Genomic DNA, 18,662 nt, shown 5'->3' with positions numbered 1-18,662 from the left:
GTTGGCTCTAGTTCTCTATTGGTACGTACAATCTGTAGTACTATCAGCATATTTCAAAGTTTCCCTACTTCCCTGAAAATAAGGGACTTTGAGTCGAATGGGATGTTTAGGTTGTCGTAAATGATTACTGACTTCTTTTGAACATTTAAAAGCGGCTAGATGTATCATTAATTGACTATTATAATTTGGTCGTCATGTTCATTTCATTGTGGAGTAAAACGTCACTCAGTACGGGTGCTTTGGTTGTCAGAACTCCCGCTCTCTACGCTTCCGCTGCTGCAGGACCGACAAGTTTCAAGGTTGCCTTTATGTCAAGAAATTATCCTTTGAATCATGATAGGCATCCTGTCCGGATGCTGATGGGAAGGTTATTGGTTAAATACCTTCAGATATAGACCTTCGGAGTGAGTGAATGAAGTATCAATCAGCAATATTCATGAACGTTGCCTGAACGTTACGTATGCGTGTCGTGCACCAACTTGTGTACTTACAGCTATTTATTGCAGTAAGTGCATGTCTGGGAGTGAGGACACGCTGAATTTCTGTTACGCAAATTTGGAATGAGTTGTGGGGACATTTTCTTATCGTATCATATCGAATGTATGTCCCCACAACTAAGGTCGTCTTTTCATTGTGAAACTCGTATAGTTATTTAATTATACCACTGGTTTAATTATATGATTTTGGCATTCATTTTAAGGGGGCAGTCTAATGGAATATCAGACAGTTAAATAAACGTGCCGCTGAGTTCCATCAAGGCTGATCCAGGAGGCATGGAAACCCCCCCCCCCCCCAAAGAAAAATCCCCAAAATGTTTACAAGGAACAAATGTAGCCTTACCCTTAGCCCTTAAGGGTTACACTGAAAAATCATGCAACAGCACCCCCCTAAAAAACTGTTCTGGATCCGCCCTTGATTTTAGGTTAGGAGCTCGAGAAATTCATATTCTATGTAGCAGTCAGTGCGCCCTCCCCGTTCACCTGTTCCGCGCTAGCGCTGTCTACTTTACCCAGTGACTTTACATCCCGAAGGTTGTCCTTGTTGCCACGAGCCTCGCCATTCCCCAGCCGCGGACATGTCCGGCCTGTTCGTCACCGTGGCCGCGGCCGCTGCCGTCGGATACAAGGGTTTTAACTCGGCGCTGGACCAGGGATTCGTGCCGCAACCGCCGGGGAAATACGCCAGCACCGATCGCCACCGGTGGAGGAACGCGGCTACGTCGTGCCTCAATGCAACCGTCGTGTCTGTCCTTACGCTGCACTGGTACGTCCAAACTTGGTCTTGTGTAGGCATTAAACATATAGTGTATATTCTTCTTCTGCGATTCGAACTTCGAAAACCGTCCAGTTTGACACTTTACGAGGGGTTCTGTGAAATATCATCGGGCAGTGAGATTACGGAGAGTAGATGCTCTATGGCTGAACCTCCGTGGGTGAAAATATTTTGGCCAATCAAAGGACAAGGACGCCCACTGTTTTGTAAGTCTGTAGTCCTCGCTAGTTAGCTTGCTTATCGCCATATGGTGGCCGTCTATCTGTACGTCTGCAGGTTTATTTGAAATCTAACATCTGTAGTGAATTGATTATAATAATCTTTGCACTGAAATCTTCCTCTAAACTTAACATTATGTATGCGTGACCTCCTTTCAGTTTGTTCAGCTATCCAGATGCCTGGCATTCCCCTCATTCACACTACAGCGAGTTGGCGGAGGCTAGCCTGGCTGTGATGACTGGTGAGTTATGTGTGTGTCTTTCAATAGGCGTGACTCGATCAGCTTTCTTGTCAAGGTCAGATGCTTCAGTAGGTGCGCAACACAATAACTACAATGCAATATTATATTAGACTCGGAATAAGGCGTGTACCCGCATGCTAGTCTCCGCGCAAGACGGGGTTGGATTGTAACCCGTCCTTGAAAGACGGCACGATCACACACGAAGAACTTGTTGACGCATGGTTCGCATGAGATAGTGTGCCGCAATAGCTCTGTCTGTCAGTGATGGGTTATGACCTTTCGCAGACAATAGCGTCTTGCACTGAGAATAACCCTACGCAAGTCGAGGCAGTTACCGTAGAGGTCACTCTTCAGTGTATATGTATTCGGATCAGTAGTTCACTTTGCATAGAGATTGTGTGACGAGTATGTTATTTGCGGCAGGATTTGTCAATAGAATGTGATTGCTGAAGCAAATGGACAAGTGCCACTGAGTACATTCACCGTAAAACTATCGGCAAACACGGGAACGTCCTTCACACGAAACATTTTTGCAGTTTTGGTAACTGGATGTTTTCTTTCAGGCTGGCGTGATCTCGTTTGTCCTATCTTCGAGGAGAATTTGGACTCATTAAACATGTTACATGTACAGTCAGTACACACTTGGTTTTGGCGAAATTCCGGTTTCAACCATCACACATCTACTGTGGCGAGGGATACTTTTTACTGGCTTTCGTATGTTCGCGGTCAACTTGCAGTTTGAGTTGTGCGGTGACAGGCTGTTGTCATTAAATTATTCTAGCCCTGATCACAAAGTGAAGGAGTTTGGCAGTGTTAGGCCGTGTTTTCTAAAAATGCTGCTCCGGTTTCTTGTTTTTTTGTTTTGTTTGTTTTTTCATTGACCTGAGATCAGGTTTTCCTAAGGCTTTTTTTGTTTTTGTTTTGTTTTGTTTCTTTCAAAAAGACCCTGCGGATTGATTGTGAAAACTGTACGGTAAAACGTGTCAGAAACGCGCCGGAAAACTGAATGTTTGATATAAACTTTTATGAGCACTTTGTCCATTAGGCGTATGGAACCATTCCAGTTGTATGCCTCATTAAAATTTAAACTTTTTAAAAACATCTAGGAATTTGTAATGTGCATTTAAAAGCTGCTGATTATTCGCTCTCTGTGTACTTTGTTTGCTGAATGTATCTCTTCTGGAAAGCTGAGCACCAGAATTTTACTACTTGTAATAAAGCAAAACATCTTGAATTGAAGCAGGTGCAGATCCGAGATTGGGGGCGGGGATCATCCCTCCCCCACTCTCAATGCCAACACCGCTAAAAGCGCATACCATGTAGGGGTCTTAGTTTTCTCGTATCTGGTTAAGGAAAAAAACAAGAGATTAAATGCATTTACTATGCATCGGCGACAACTTTGTAGCAATCCCGTTGTATGACATCCCGCCCCCCAAAAAAAACCTGGATCCGCCCCTGGGAAGATTACCGGAAGCAGTGTAATCGACAAATTTATGTATACTTTTGCGCCTGTTCTGTACATAGGTTATGTCATCTACGATACATGGGACATCATAATGCACACAGGTTTGTTCAAGCAGTGGACAGTCCTGCTTCACCATGTTATTGTAAGTAGATGGCCGTAGCGCTCAAAACGCGCCCCTTTGGGGGTTGTATAATCGAGGGCCGTGTTTAATTCACACAGATCTGCCTCACGATCAGCGATCCGTCGTTGGTTTACGGACACCAATACCAGCATAGTGGATGGTGCGAACCAGCGTCAGGACGACTGATCGAGATCCAGATCCGTATGAAACAAACGGGCCCCTTTAACAACGTGCAATGATCTTAGAAAGAGCACTCAGAATGACGGAGCCTTGCAGTTATATTGCCGCTTTTGCACTCTGTGCAATGAGATCCACAAATGATTCAACAATGGAATTCAACACATTCACGACAGTATATAATCACAGAGCATAACCACATAATGGTATAAAGAAACTTTTCCCGAAAAATAAAATGGTCAAAAAACAAGCTGGAAAATGGTTTCAAGGTTTCCATAAAACCATTCCAAAAAAGTGAACTCTCCACTTCCCCAAGGAGCTGTCCTTTCATGGCTTCTCTTTTAGAATGATTTTCACTCTTTTTGAGTGGATCTATAAAGGACTCGCTCTTGCTGAGAGTGAGCTCTTCTTTCTTGTGCCTTTATAAAGTAAGATTCCAGCATAAACTTCAGGCTTCAGTTTCATAAATTCATGAGTCCCACTACTCCAATTTAATGTTGGCGTGAGGCCTATACGTTTGTAACAGTTTCATTTGGTCGCAACATTTCAAAAGATTTAGTTAGCTTTGAGAAAATAACCCTGGCCTGTTTCAAGGCTTAATCCCCGGAGGTGTGACGTGTGTGCTATCACAAAACGTTCGTGCTCACTTTGTTTTATTGATTGGCGCTATTCTATACATGTATTATTATGTTGTTTTACAATCCAGGTAGGACTGGTTTTCTACATGCTCAGCAGGGATCGGGTGGAATTCGGTTCGGGCATGATCGCTTTGCTGACGGAAGTCAATGCCGTGTTCCTGCACTCCCGTCAGCTCTTGCTGATCTATGGTTTTTCCAAGAGCTCCCCCATCTACCGCGTGCACAGAGCCTTCAATCTGGCGACCGGCCTGTTCTTTCGTCTGGTGCCCGTGGCCTACGTCTTCTTTATGTCATTCTTCATTGGCGGCCGCGGCCAGGCGTCGGTCGCGCTGCAGACGCTTCTTCCGTTGCTAACTTTCTCTGCGCTGGTGATGAATTGCATGATGCTCATGCGATTGCTTCGCAGTGATTTTTTAGCACGAAGACCGACAAAGTTGACTTTATTTTGGAAAACTAGGCATAAAATGGAGCTTATTTTTGCATCTCCTTTGGGGATAGGCTACAGTACCAGCGGCTTCGTGGGTAAACATTTTGATTTGCTCGTTCCAACCGCTGTCTTAAGCTTAGTATCCCTATGGTCGTGTAACGAACACCGACGGCACGCAAAATGCCAAGACAGTCGTTGAAGAGACGCTGCGTGACATTATTCCACCAAAGAAATAACCAAAATGGCGTCGAATATCTCGGAGAAATTTCGCGTGAGATGCCTTTTTTAGATGGTGATACTTTTTTCAAGCGAAAGCAAGCTGCACTTCTACGTATTTTGCTCATGGTCAGCCATTTTGTTGATGATTGGGGCGGCATTTTTTTAGTTATTAGGAGGGAATGTACTAACGCGTAGTGCTCTGTGAGAAATACATTTAAAGGCCCACGTATTCGGTGGTAAACAGTCCCCCGTAACTAGACCTGTGTGATTGCAACCTCCATCAAACCAGAGAAGAAATTTTCTCAGCCCAACGTTCACTGGGTCAAGAACACGAACGAAACTACTGGCAACGTGCTCAACCGCTCAAAGATAACTCAGTTTTTTTACACTACGCACATTATAACCTACGAAAGCCTGTTCGTGCCACCCCTATTTTTCACAGTAGATATATATATTTTCAAAAGTAGCTATTTTCATTTTCGTGAGTAGTTATTTTTATTTTCCAGAGCAGGTATTTATATTTTCAAAGGCGGCTGTTTTCGTGAGCAGCTATTTTTATTTTCGTGAGCAGCTGTTTATAATATATTTTCAAGAGCTCGCTGGAAAAGTGATTAAAAACAGACTTGCGTGGCCTTGTTGAAACGGGCTGCAGAATGAGCCTCAGCCATTCGGCTGCAGGCCAGCTGTTGTCATTGTACGTAAAATAAGCCACAGCCCGCGACCAAAACCTTGTTTCGTAAAGTTTTTGAAAATATGAATAGCTCCTCAGGAAAATAAAAACACCTACATGTACTTTTGAAAATAAAAATAGCTGCTTTTGAAAATTTGAATAGCTGCTGTGAAAAATGAAAATGGCATTAATAGCCTTTCGTAATAATAAATATTTGTTATGAACGTTTTTTATACAAACATTTCTACAGTACCTTTTGAATGTTTGTGTGTAATTAAAAGAAGATCACTGTTGCACAGACTTACATGCACATCTTTCTGTGGGGATTTCGTTAATTTTTCATTTTAGTGGATAACAACCCTTGTTTGGTTTTTTTTTTGTAACTTCTGAGATTATCTATGGATGACTCCAAAACAATTTAGCTGTCGACAAAAATTTGGGGGGCATGATTCCATTCTTATTCAGTGGTGCAGGTTGGAGTTAATTAATTTTTTAAACAGACTTGGGCATTTTCGTTTACTGTCTGAAGTTTCGAAGTTTTCTTTTGAACTGTTTTGTGGTGCTGTGTGTATATATTAACTGTGGAGTGTGGAGTGTCGTGGCCTCGTGGTTAAGAGTATTGGATTCGTAGTAGTTGCGGGTTCGAATCCAGCTTGGGATCACGGTGCGTGTGCCCTTGGGCAAGGTACTTTGTAACTCATTGCCTCTCCCCACCCAGGAGTAATTTGGTACCCTGTGAGGGCAGAGATGGGTAGTGTGGTTGATTTAGCTGCTTTGCGCAGCAATGGCTGCATGAAGCCGTCTACTCCCAAATATACTCCAAATTGTATTTGGATTATTTTGTGGGCCCAATGAGCAGGGTAAGACTTATGGGAAGCGCCTTGAGCAGCCTCTGGGTGGGTATTTTGTGTGTTATAATTTTTATTATTATGTTTACATAGAACATATCGGTACTTCCACAAAATTGCTCTTGTGTTATTAGACGTTGAACATAATGTCAATGGGACTGAGTTGCAATTTCAGCGTTCTTTCAAAAAGACAGTCCACGCTCTGTCTCAAACGTTTAGATATTCTAAAGCACAAATTTAACAGATCCGTGAAAAGCAGCAATGGAGTGTTCTAATGTTTTGTACTTTTTGCTGGGAATTTACATTTGATATTGACATGCTGTTAAAGGGTACCTGCAATGGAGTTTTAAAAATACAAACCTCAAAATACACCTTTTAGTCTCGGTTTAACTTCATCTTCTGTTTCTGTTTTACCATGTAAAAGGTTGTTGTACTGGCTTCTGCACAATGACCTTGCTTGTTTGAAATACCGAGCTCGCTCATACGACGCGAGTTACATTGTAATATTTGGCGCGAAATGTGTTTTCAGTGATTGATTGTGACATGCAACTCGTTTGCAACGTACTCCCTGTAAAACGCTCTTAAAATTGTGGAAAACATATTCTACTCCACAACAGATTGCGTTTCACTTCGAGAGCAAGTTAAAAGATAACTGTTTGAAATCTTTCTAGAACAATGCGGTGCACGTGTAGAAAACCAAAGTGTAGGGGGTTTCCAGGTGTATGTGGTTGCCATCTTGCAGGCCCATGCTTTCAGTTGTTCCACAGGGTATGTACAAGGAAGTTTCCCTATGGTTGCAGCCCAGTAAATAGGTCCAAAATCGCCTGCACGGACCGAATCACGATTTGTAGGTTGTCAAAATCTCTGCTATTAGAGCCTTTCGTGGCACGTTGACTGGGTGGTTTGTTAAAGGATGGAATCTAGGGGCAGGACTGTCAGCTTGGATTTCTGAAAGTATCGGACCAAACGGGGCCCTCCAAATCGCTGTTTTGCAATGGAGTGTAGGCATAAATTTCAAAATAGCGATGGGCCTCATGACTGTTTCGACGGGTGATTTTCTCTGGAGAGAAATATCTTCAAAAGTCAACGGTTAAGCTGTTGAAAATTGAAAGAAAAATGCAAGATGAGGAAGTGAGCCTTAGTTTGATATGTGTCTTGAACACCTGAGAAACTTTTTTTCCTGAATTTTTGAAGTGGGGATATTTATCATTGTTGTCTATGGCGGCTTATTTACTGGTCTGCAACATTATGGAACAAAAGACTTGCCTTGCAAGATGGCTATCACGAAAAGCCTCTATTGTGCATGCTTTAACTACTGAAGCGGTCACTTGCGCCCTCACGGTCCGCCGGAAGGTACTAGTCTGTGGCCAACCCGTCGTAGGCAGCGGCCGTCGTCTGCGCCGGTGAGCGCTTCTTTTTGCTAAAATCTGAGTCGCAGTCATGTCCAGGTTCTTCGCTGCCATGACCGTAGTCTCTGCTGCTGGTTACCAAGGTTTCAATTCGGCGCTGGACCTGGGTTTCGTGCCGCTCCCGCCGGGGAAATACGCCAGCACGGACCGCCACCGGTGGAGGAACGCAACCACGTCGTGTTTCAGCGCTTTCGTTCTGTCCGTCCTTGCTGTGTATTGGTAGGTTATGGTTATTAGCAGTGACGCGATACTTTGCCCGGTCCATGTCTGAGCTATTTGACCAGGGCCACCAGCGTCGCAAGCATGAATAAGAAATGGATTAAAGTGGTGCCTGCCATGGGTCATGTTATATTGTCAGCCGGACACAGCCTTACTGCGCTGACTCCCCGGTTTCTGTTCTTGTGAAATAAAGCTAGGCGGGGGGGGGGATAAACTTTCATCAAGACACTTAAAAGGGCGTGAAACAGACGATATGCAGGCGTCCGATTGTGTAGGGCATGAATTCCATACCGGAACATCACAATTTTCGAGTATCATACACGAGGAAGGGCTTTTGAATTTTAGGACAATTTTTGCAAAGAAAGAAGGTCTAACACTTTAGGGAACGAGTTTTAAGAAGTAGGTCTAACGTGATGTTTTACATGTATATGACACAAGGAACTTGTACTGTTTCCAAACGTACAGACAACTGCAAATATTGACCGACTTCGGTTGGGACTGATCGGTTTTTGACAGTCCTTTAATGCTCATGAACCAACTCATGTCGACAGGCTGGTAACTGTTCAAGCTCTTACACAATGGCCAGAAGTGCACGCTGTCCAACTTTGTACATGTACAATATACATGTACACGTACATGTACATGCCTGCGCCTGTACTGCATTCGACGGTGTGTTTTCTTATTTCACGGTACGTAACCCCTAATCGAACAAGTTAGCTTGGTAATGCACTGACCCGCTTCTCTCCGGGCCTTCACACACGTTTTGTAGGAAGCTTGACAATAACTGCAAAGAACGGTGTGCAAGGATGGGTTCTTTTGTCCCCTTTTGTACTCTCACCCGAATCAGCAAAAAAATACTCATTTTCTTTTCTATATTCGGTTGGGAGGCAAGCATTTGCCCCTTTTGCCTATAAATACGCACTGGCAGAAGCCTATGCACTATTTTTATAATGCGTGTTAAAGTGATTAGATACTTCAACTCGCTTTCAGTTGTGAACAGGCGTAAATGTTAAGCGTATATTAAGAGGTTTGTTGGATGTGTTGTGTAGCCACTGATAACTGTTGTTCAGGAATTGGACAATCTCAGCATGTTGGTAGAAAGGTTATGTTTAATTGCTTGACTGCGGTAAAGACAACACTGTTTTGTCCCAAACATATCTTATTTATGTTTTTTTCAGTCTGTTCACCCAGCCCAAACTCTTGCTGTATAGCCATACATACTATGCAAGCACTGCCGAAGCCAGTCTGGCTATTGCAACCGGTAAGACTGATTTTTGGTATACTTATTCTCCGAAAATCACCACTTCATCGCTAACCCTGACTCAATGCAATAAGCGTAGTTTTGCTACCTTGTGGGTGTTATGCTCTACTGACGGAGGTGATATATAGGTTTTTTTATTTTCCGACAACTGTCTTTACACGGTTGATTGCACATGTAAAAATTGAATTGGTTGGCGTACCTGACATCACTGTTGCTTCGAGTTTCCATATACACAACGGCCCTGTATCTGAACTGCTCAGCACCGTAACCAGGGAGTTTGTTTTGTAATTGCATGTACACAACTGTCTGGGAATACACAATGCACTTTGAAGGGGAAAATGGCTTTATTGCCAGTCTTGAGAGGAGACTAGTCTTTACGTCTTACGCTTGTGTGCATCAACGGCGTCTTTAGTTGTCTACACTCGGAGCATAAATTGGCACGCCGAGAAGACTTGATATTTCCCCATAAAAAGAACCCCCTCCCCCCAAAAGGTTCCTTGTGTCAAGTGTGCCATTTCAGTGTCTGAATGTTATTTTTGTTTTACATTTTGCTTGTAAGGAGAGCAGTCTGTCTTAAATTGACATAATCCATTCTTCTTTCTACCTGTCGTCAGGGTATTTCTTGTACGACACGTGGGACATTCTGATCCACTCTGGCGTATATAAGAAGTGGGGCGTCCTTCTGCATCACGTTCTTGTAAGTAAACTGACCAAACCAGACGGCTAGTGCATCCGCTCCCATTACTGCATTGTTCGAAGAAGCAACCCCTTATCGGTCGAGATTGGGAGTGTACTTTTGTTGGTAGCGAACATTAACACTAGTGACGTGATCATAACGCTTGCATTTCATACGCGTTTGTGAACCAGTTAAGTGCAGTTCCTGTCAAAGGAGCCCCGGCCTGTTGCTAGGAAAAGTGCGCCCCTCTTGGTCCAGTTTGAGGCTCATAATAATTAAATGTATGTGAAACAGTCTTGTCCGATATCCAGCCCATGTCCACAACAGACCTCCCACATAGCCTTGATATTCAAATTCTATTGATTTTAATCTTAAACTTGTTGCAGGAAACATGCAACGATTTTTTGTTTGACCTTCAGTTCTTTGCATCTCTGTACTCTTCCTCAGTGTATGGAAACTGTTGAATCCTTCGGGAGTTAAGTGTATCTGCTCCGAGCGGAACAAAAGAGGGCGTGTGTTTTTGGTACTCGCCACACAGGCGAATAGTACGGCTAACGAATTTATTCCTTAATGTATGGTCTCTGCGTAAATGTTCCTTTGTTGGCAGCGATACGATTGTAAGGTTTGCATTTCCTACCAAAGACGCCTCCACTGCTTGTGAAATTGCGCCTTCTCTTGGTACGGCTAGGGGCTCATATCACTTGGCTGGGGGCGTAAATTTGCATAAGTCTATTGAAGTATTGCGGACACAATAGGAAGGCGCTATAAGGTTTGGGGGAAAATCTTTTGCTAGAATTTACTCAATTCAAATTGCGCCCTCCTGTTGTGTCCACCATACTTCAAATAAGCTTCCAGTGGTACCTGCAATGGCCACATTTCCGTAGTTCATTAAAACAAAAATAGCTTTTTAAGGTAAAGTAGAATGACCTTGCAGAGGTTTTAATTGTTGTTTTGAAAATACTTTTCAGGTAGCTTTGTCATACTACGTGATGGCAACGTACCAGGCAGAAATGGGCTTGGGAATAATATCGCTGCTGCCCGAAATCAGCGCCGTGTTCCTGCACTCTCGGCAGGTTTTGCTGATCTACGGGTTTCTCCAAAGACTCCTCCCTCTACCGCATGCACCGTGTCCTCAACATCGCGACGGCCATCACATGTCGCCTGGCGCCCATAGTGTTCAACTGCTACCTGGCGGCAACTGGCGTTCACCCGGAGATGCCGCGGGCGTTGGCGTTCCTGGCTCCCTTGATCCCACCGGGTGATCTTGGCCATCAACAGCACGATGATCTGGCGACTACTTCACAGTGACTTCCTGAGCACTAAGATCGAAAAAGTTGACTTCATCATGGAGAACTGACGACAGATCGTAGCCTCCGTGAGACCCTCTAAAAAGCATGCAATCCTCCATTCTTCTAAGATTTGTTCATAGGGTCAACTGCCCGAAACTCGTCTTACTTCGTGGCAAATCCTACGATTGAAGACGGAACCACTACTAATAACGTCTGCAGAGTCGTTACGTTTGCGAACGAGCAAAATGCAGTTCCCACCAAAGGAGCCGCCATTGCTAAGTAGTTGCGCCCCCTCTTTGATACATTTAGGCCTCACAGAAACCCCCCCCCCTCGTGCATTCAAAGACAGTCTAAGTTTCACAATATTATCAAATCCCATAATCGTGCTGTAAGTCCCAGATTGCACAATCCCTTCATTGGCATGTAGCCGACTTGGCAGAAACCACAGCTGTGGCCCACTTGTGAACAAAGTAGACTTTTTAAAGTTTCTCCCTATTTCGGGTGGAAATATTTTATCTCACACTATACATGTACATGTCGTCAGGGGATTTTCCTTGAATTGGGACAGTGCACCCATGGACCGGAGCTGCTCTGTGATCCTTCCACAGTGTCTTTCCATGGTGGGTGGGAGTGCGTGCGGCCAGGCACCATGCGATGCCATTGCCAAGAGACATGCATAATTCATGTTTCGCAGTGACGCCAGATGACCCAAGGGGCCAATTAATAGTGACGTAAGTGTAAATCATCATAAGTACAAGTGCCCCTCCGGATGTGAAACTTTCTGAACAGAAGTAACAGAACGCGTTCGAGTGAATCGAATGTATTTTAAAGGCGGATGAAATAAGATGTGTGATGAAATGCATGTGCCAGTTCGAAACCTATGTTTTATGTCGGGGAAAATGAGTTCGAACGACGGGGATGGTTTGTTCGTAAAACTTCATTCGGTTTGGAAATGTACATTCGACGTTTAACAACACCTTTTTAATGTATCAGATTTAAAAACATTTAAAAGACTTCTGTGAGCCTACCTGCAACTCAAGTCATGTCTAATTTGGGGTATACAGCAGATTTCATCATAGGTAGACCCGCCCTCAAAATAATGTTGAATCAGTTCGTCTCTTATGAAAAATATTAAGGAATCAAACATTGTAAATCATTTATTATTTACATTCAGTTCTGTAGGATTTCGTGCAGGGCCAGGGAGAGACAGAAATATTACATAGGCTATAGCCGTAACGTCAGGCCGTTAACGAGTAAAGTTACGTCTAGAGTAACTAAGTTACCAAGAACAACAGCCTACCCTAACAAGAGTCTATTTTGTTCTTTTATTTATGTAACAAAAATGGTATTATGTCATATACACGCCACTTTACCCATGTCAGTCTTTTTAGAATGAAAGGATATTATTTCTTCTTTCAAGTGGAGTTCGGCGCAACGGCAAAAACGAATACATCACCTAGTTCTAATGGTAAAATGAGAGTCAGGCATTATGGATCGATCGAACAAGTACATATACATGTGAAACGATAAAGCGTAAGTGTGAAAAAACGAAAGGACGACGGGCGATGTGCGACGGGCGACGGCAGATATGGAATTCTATACTACTGAGACTTTCTTTCATGCTGTCTGGTATTTGGTATCCAAATAATTCAAAATCGAGTTTATGAACGTATTCATGTTCAGGGCTTCCGCGGTGGCGTTCTTGCAATGCATGTTGATTATCATAATCCCAACTTCAAGATACTCATGATAATACTTGCTGTTCCCCTCGAGCTTGTTCCCGGCTTGTTGGCCAGGCCATCTTGGATCCCATCGCTTGAGAAGTAGCTCAGTTTGACCAGTTCATTCGTGCCGAGGGACGTCCTCAACCCATTTGCGCTTGCCTTTCAATACCAGGAGGGCGCTCATTCAGTTGGTGGAGGCAACTTTGGCGATCCGTGACGACGGAGTTTCAGAAGCTTTTCTTCAATTTCTGGATCACCTCGGAGAGACTGTCCCCGGTAAATTGTAGTAACGCTGACAGGCCCAACCGAGAGGGGACTGTTGGCGTCGTCTGCTGTGTCTACTACAGTGTCTTGGCATTGATGTGGAATTTGATTTGGTGGCGGTATAGTGTAATTCGACCAGCAGAATTAGAAGCCATTACTGCGGTGGCACAACGCTCATGAACAGGTGGTACGCGCGCGTTACGGGCCTGTTCGACCAATAGGATGTCGCGATTTGCCAAATGCACGCGCGCGTCAAGCTGTAGAATGTGCGTGTGAGTGCAGTGCCACTGCATTGGCGTCTAATCGGATTAGTCTATACCGTGACAACTGGGTTTAGTGTCTCACGAGTGAACTTGAAAGGTTTCAGTGTGGTCTGCAGACCAGTACTACTCTCGCACTGGATCGAAAATACTTCCAGTGTCGACTGTTTCTCTTTTTGATGGTTTGTCAGATCCGCAGGCCAACAAATGGAAAAATATCTGACTCTTATCCATTGAATTACCTTCAACACAAATTTATGACCCAGGTAACTACCGCTAAGCGAAGGATGTTCTAGTTTGGCTTATTTCTCGTCAAACTCACTGCTGCACAAATGACCCCAGGCCGTGACTGTAATTTGTTCAGGTTTTCATTGAAATGAATCAGTAATACACCACTATGGCAACCAAAACTGGAGGATGTAGTAGCAATGAACTCCGCCTGGTGTCGCTAAGAGTACTCGAAAGAGAAGCAATGTACTTGGAGAAGACACATGGCGACAAATTGTCCCATTGAAATTGAAGTAGGCATATACCACCAGTACATGTACTATCTATTCTCCTTTTCGGCTTATCATTTCCAGTCTTACACAACACACCTCAGCGTTCTCGCACACCTGCGTTCCAGAAGTGTAATGAAAACCAACTGACTTGCCTCATCGTTTTACCCTTCTTTATCGTGTGGGCTATAATACCAAGACAATCGTAAGTTGACTTGCAAGTATATGTTTTATTTCGAGTACAGCTAAGATGTAGGAAGGGATATCGATGATGCAAATGGTAGCAGCAGATGTGACAATTTCCAAGAAGCCTTCCCCACTCCAGCCCCACCCTGCACCGGCCGATTCCGTTTAGGCAGACGCTTGCAGTTACTGCAAGTGGCGTATCTAGCGGGGCAGAGCGGCAACGTTCCCACTTCCTGGAGACATGTTGCCTTTTTTTTATTGAAAGCACTAACACTTCCACTTTTCAGGGTAGAAATGTTTACCTGGATACGCCACGAAATGCTTGTATTATCCACGTTAACGAATCATCCCTAAAGAGACGGTCGGTCGAACGCAGTAGGAGACGCGAGACAACTTGGCATGTAAATATCACCACCTGCTAAACTTAAGCAGGCCGTGCTTTTGATCCCAGGCGACCTTTCCCCTCTTCGGTGACGGTAAGTAATTCTCTGCTAATTTAGAAAATTTTGTCAACAGATTAGATCACGAGTCAAGTATTTACAAAAATCGTCCGTTTACATCCCGATTTAAAGGTACGGACGCCTTTCACTGCCATCCTTTGTTTAACTGAGTTTTGACAGCGGTTTTTATTTTTGGGAGCAGCATTGTTTGACGGAGCCTTGGAACTGCCATTCGACTTGTTGAGATCCTGACAATTTTTCGTCGGGATGACGACACATTCATATCGGCAAGATGTTGACGTCTCGAGTTGATTAATCACAGCATAAGAACATCCTTTTACAAAAAGTTATTGCAGGATCTTTAAAGTATATGAAGTCGACATCCCGAGATAGTTTATCACACGATGGCAGCCTTCGTGATATAATCATGGAGGAAGGAACACATCTTCCATGATATAATTAATCATGGGATAATGACATCCTGCAACCAGGATGTCGACATCTTTTTGCTACTCACCAGGAGATGACGATACCCTGAAGATATTTTACCTTGACGGCAATTCTTTACCTCAAAGTGGCGATTTCTTGCTTGTAATAATGTGAGATGTCAGGACTCAGTGTCATTTACTCTGATGGCACTTTTAGTCCTGCATAATTTGTATTTTTTTGGGGGGGGGACTTCAGGTTACGGAACGGTCCCGTGCTTTGCGCAGGCAACCGAGGTCCTCGGGCCTCTCAACCCCACCCCCACCCCCAAAAAGTGTTCTTTGGTCATTCAGCTTTCAATTGATTTTGAAATTTCTAATTATCCTCCCAAAACAAACTCACCCCCCAAAAAGTGAACGCTCCGAAGTCTGTCATCAGCGGCCATTTTTCAAATGACATCCCTCCACCTTTTCAGTCTCTTGGAACAATTTTTCAGTAGCATTTCTCTATGCTTCGCCCTGGGATGGGAGCGTTTGAATCTGGGGAGTTCATTCTGGGCCATTCTTCCACAATCCCACAATTTCTTGGGCCACACAATCTCCGCTTTTTCAAATAAACTCTTGGGGTACTTTTCAGCGCCTTGGTCTGGCGAAGATTTCTCCTTGAATTGGGCAGAGCACTCCTACTGGCGCGTATATTGGTGTAGTGCAACCTTCAAGAGTCGAGACGTGTCCGGACGGACGTGTAGTCCGGGGACTTTACCATACTGATGCGCGCGCATTAATTTTAATTTACGAAGGAAAAGCTGCCAGTGAGAATTGTGTGTTGGCCCCTTGTGCATTTTTGCTACATGATGCACTATTGTAGCCTTTTAATCACTTGGTCTTTGCAGAGCAAAATTCTGTGCATTACAACTTGGTTAATGATTTTGTTTTCGTCGTAATATGAACGGCCAAAAGCAATTCTCGGAAATTGCCAGATGGTTAAGCTACTGCTCATCAGATCATCAGACGGTGGGTTCGAATCCCACTGATGACTTTTATTTTCCCAAAGCTTGCTGTCAGTCAGTAGCTATAAGAGACTCTAATTCCCCCCCCGCCAAACACCAACAGTACCTTAGCCAACCGGGTAAGCTCTTCTGCTGGGACTGTCCGCGAAGTCCAGGTGAGCGCCTTAGTACAGGTTCGAGACGTATGGCCGACTCGGTGGCCAGGGCTTAGGGGCTTGTCTCGTTTCCTCCCTTGCATGGTCGCTCGAACCCTTTTTGGGGTTAAATGGATGGGCAGGGGAGGAAGTGTGGTGGGCCGGGAACCCCGAGATCCCAGAAGAGTCCTATATGGAAGCCGGTAACTGCGATTCCTAGCGAATTTCAGGAGTCCGTGCGCCTGAATGCTTGGTCAACACCACATAACTTTTAGATTTTTCCCTCACCTATTTTTTTTTTTAATTTCGTGAGTGCAAAACTCCAAGGGCGATTTTCTGGGTTGAATACATGGATATTTTTTATTTATATTCTTAATTTCTTAAATGTTCGACAATAAAACCGATTTCAACCGTGTTCGGGTCCATTTCTGCCTAGTGATCTCAATGGGGAAAAAAGTAAACAGTATCTGTATAGTGAATGTTTAGTATTGACGGTGTAAGAGAAACAGATCAAGGGGCAGCACAGTCTGGCAACACTCGCCTCCTTATTTCGTTCATGGAAAAACATTTAATGCCAATGGGTCTACTATGGAATTCCATATCTGCCGTCGCCTGTCGTCCGTCGTGCGTCGCCCGTCAAATGGGTTGCAAAGGACCTTCAGCAGCCGGGGTTTAACAAATGACTATGTGATGATTCCATTCACTTGTAAGGATCTTTTCCCAATGAGGCAAGTAAAAATCTCACCTGCAAAGCATATACTAGTCCCATAATTAATGCCAATAATGCTGGACTACCCCTGCCCCTTGACAAGAAAATATCGCCTTTCTGAGAATTCAACCCAGTGTTTTTTGGAGGAAAAACATTTTCAGCAAAAATGTTCGGGCCAACTTATCCACAGTCTAAATCTAATTTACATACTGTAAAAATGTGCCGACTTGTTTTCATCAGATTCTAGAAAGAAATCTGCCAACCGATACAGATATTCCATTTTGTCCTCTCAATTTCACCTTGAAATCCATCCAGAAATACTAGACAGTGCTGTGGATAAGAAACTGTTTATTAAATGTATTGTTAGGGGGCAATTACCACTTGGTTTAAGTTTCAGAAAATATGCCATGTTGGTTTTTGTGGGTGTGTAACCATGGCGGATAGACCAATGAGAACAGGTTGTCCAGCATATCAGCATTATTTATGGGGCTATTAAGTAACGTTACTGTTTAATTTAAAAAAAAAACAGTTCCAATTTTTTTAAACTCTAATTCTGCTTCGTACCTAGGCTGGTTGTTTGGTTGACAAGTGACTCATGAATATTCATAGCACTCACAATCGGATGGCCTTTGCCATAATCATAGATTTCTGAAGTGAAGAAGTGTGGTGGCAAAAGTAGCCCACCAACAAGAAAAGCCGCTGCACCAATCAAAATCGTACCCAAAGGATCTTCCGGAATCCTGAAACAAAAATATAACAGTTGTTGCTTATTTGGGGGACTATTCGCTTATGCTGATTCACAGTGCGATCACAACCCTTATTGTGTCCAATACTGCATCAACAATAATGTTCAGTATCACCTGTAATTCTGTGAGTCATCAACAAAGATCGTAGCGCCGTATAAGATCTTTGGACACCGATATGGTTACGCTAAAGAGCGTTTTCGAAACGAGTGGATTCGGCTTAGATGTCGGTTTCACTAGTACTGGTTCTAGTCAGAGCTTGAACATGTGGTTTCGAACGCTGCTTCAAAATGGCTAGAACCATGGAGCATGGATTTCAAATGGGGGGGGGCACCCAGGGCACGGGCATTCGCTGGGGGCACTTGTCCCCGTTCCCCCTCCCGTAGTCACGTCCCACCACTGCCCTTTGCCCTCTCTTATCACCCTTTATTTGATACATCTTGTTCCATTCTATAAAGTAAGTGAAAATGTTCTTTTGTAAGCCTGCGCGACTTTTCATGGTGTAAAATTTCCCCCAATTTATACATGTATTTACTTCCCAAAACAGCCGGCCAGGCCCAGTGGTCATTGTCAGTCGCAGCGTAATTCGTGTCCTAGTGGAGCAGATCTGGCCTTCAGGAAACAGGGAACCCCCCCCGGCGGTAGGAATAGGGAGCTGGTGGGGCAATGAAATAAGTGCCGACAGATCCTGTGGTCTATATGACGGGCTTCCTCTGTACCATTGGTGTTCCTTCCTCCGTAGTTGCACGTATATTCACGAAATATACTAAAATGTACGGAATCGTAGGAGGGTCGCGACCCAGGATTTTGTTTCAAAGAGCTATCTCACCGCGGTGAGATACACCACTAGAAGATATCACTTTCGAAAATGTTTTGTCTGTATCCTTGCACAATTTGAAAATAGTTTAATGTATTCCATTGATAATTTTGGCCCAAGTTAACTTAGGTTATAACACTACAGTCGGCTAAATGGCAAAGACGGTTCAAGAACCAAGTTGGGGGTGGATTGTTTTCCATATAACTTTGTATGGCCTTAGTGAGGGGTGAGGCTACATTTTAGGGCGTTTTACACGCTTTTTGACAAACGAAAAATGAAACACATCGAGGCAAATCACCTTT

The 18,662-nt window shown here is 43.9% G+C and overlaps 2 pseudogenes across 2 annotated transcripts; both read left to right on the top strand.

Moving 5' to 3' along the window:
* The first annotated feature begins 1,006 nt into the window (after window positions 1–1,006).
* Window positions 1,007–4,721, top strand: LOC147795630 (TLC domain-containing protein 2-like; annotated as a pseudogene). The gene is made up of 4 exons (XR_015423726.1): window positions 1,007–1,263; window positions 1,650–1,732; window positions 3,257–3,339; window positions 4,202–4,721. The product of XR_015423726.1 is annotated as a TLC domain-containing protein 2-like (transcript).
* Window positions 4,722–7,652: 2,931 nt separating this feature from the next.
* On the top strand, window positions 7,653–12,395 carry LOC110986290 (TLC domain-containing protein 2-like; annotated as a pseudogene). Its single transcript, XR_015423727.1, has 4 exons — window positions 7,653–7,925; window positions 9,104–9,186; window positions 9,801–9,883; window positions 10,831–12,395. The product of XR_015423727.1 is annotated as a TLC domain-containing protein 2-like (transcript).
* The last annotated feature ends 6,267 nt before the right edge of the window (window positions 12,396–18,662 follow it).

This window comes from Acanthaster planci, unplaced genomic scaffold (assembly GCF_054643075.1).
Source record: "Acanthaster planci isolate LZ-2023a unplaced genomic scaffold, COTS_SCS Contig1, whole genome shotgun sequence".
NCBI classification, from domain to species: Eukaryota; Metazoa; Echinodermata; class Asteroidea; order Valvatida; family Acanthasteridae; genus Acanthaster; species Acanthaster planci.
This window is presented reverse-complemented; position numbering and strand designations above follow the sequence as displayed.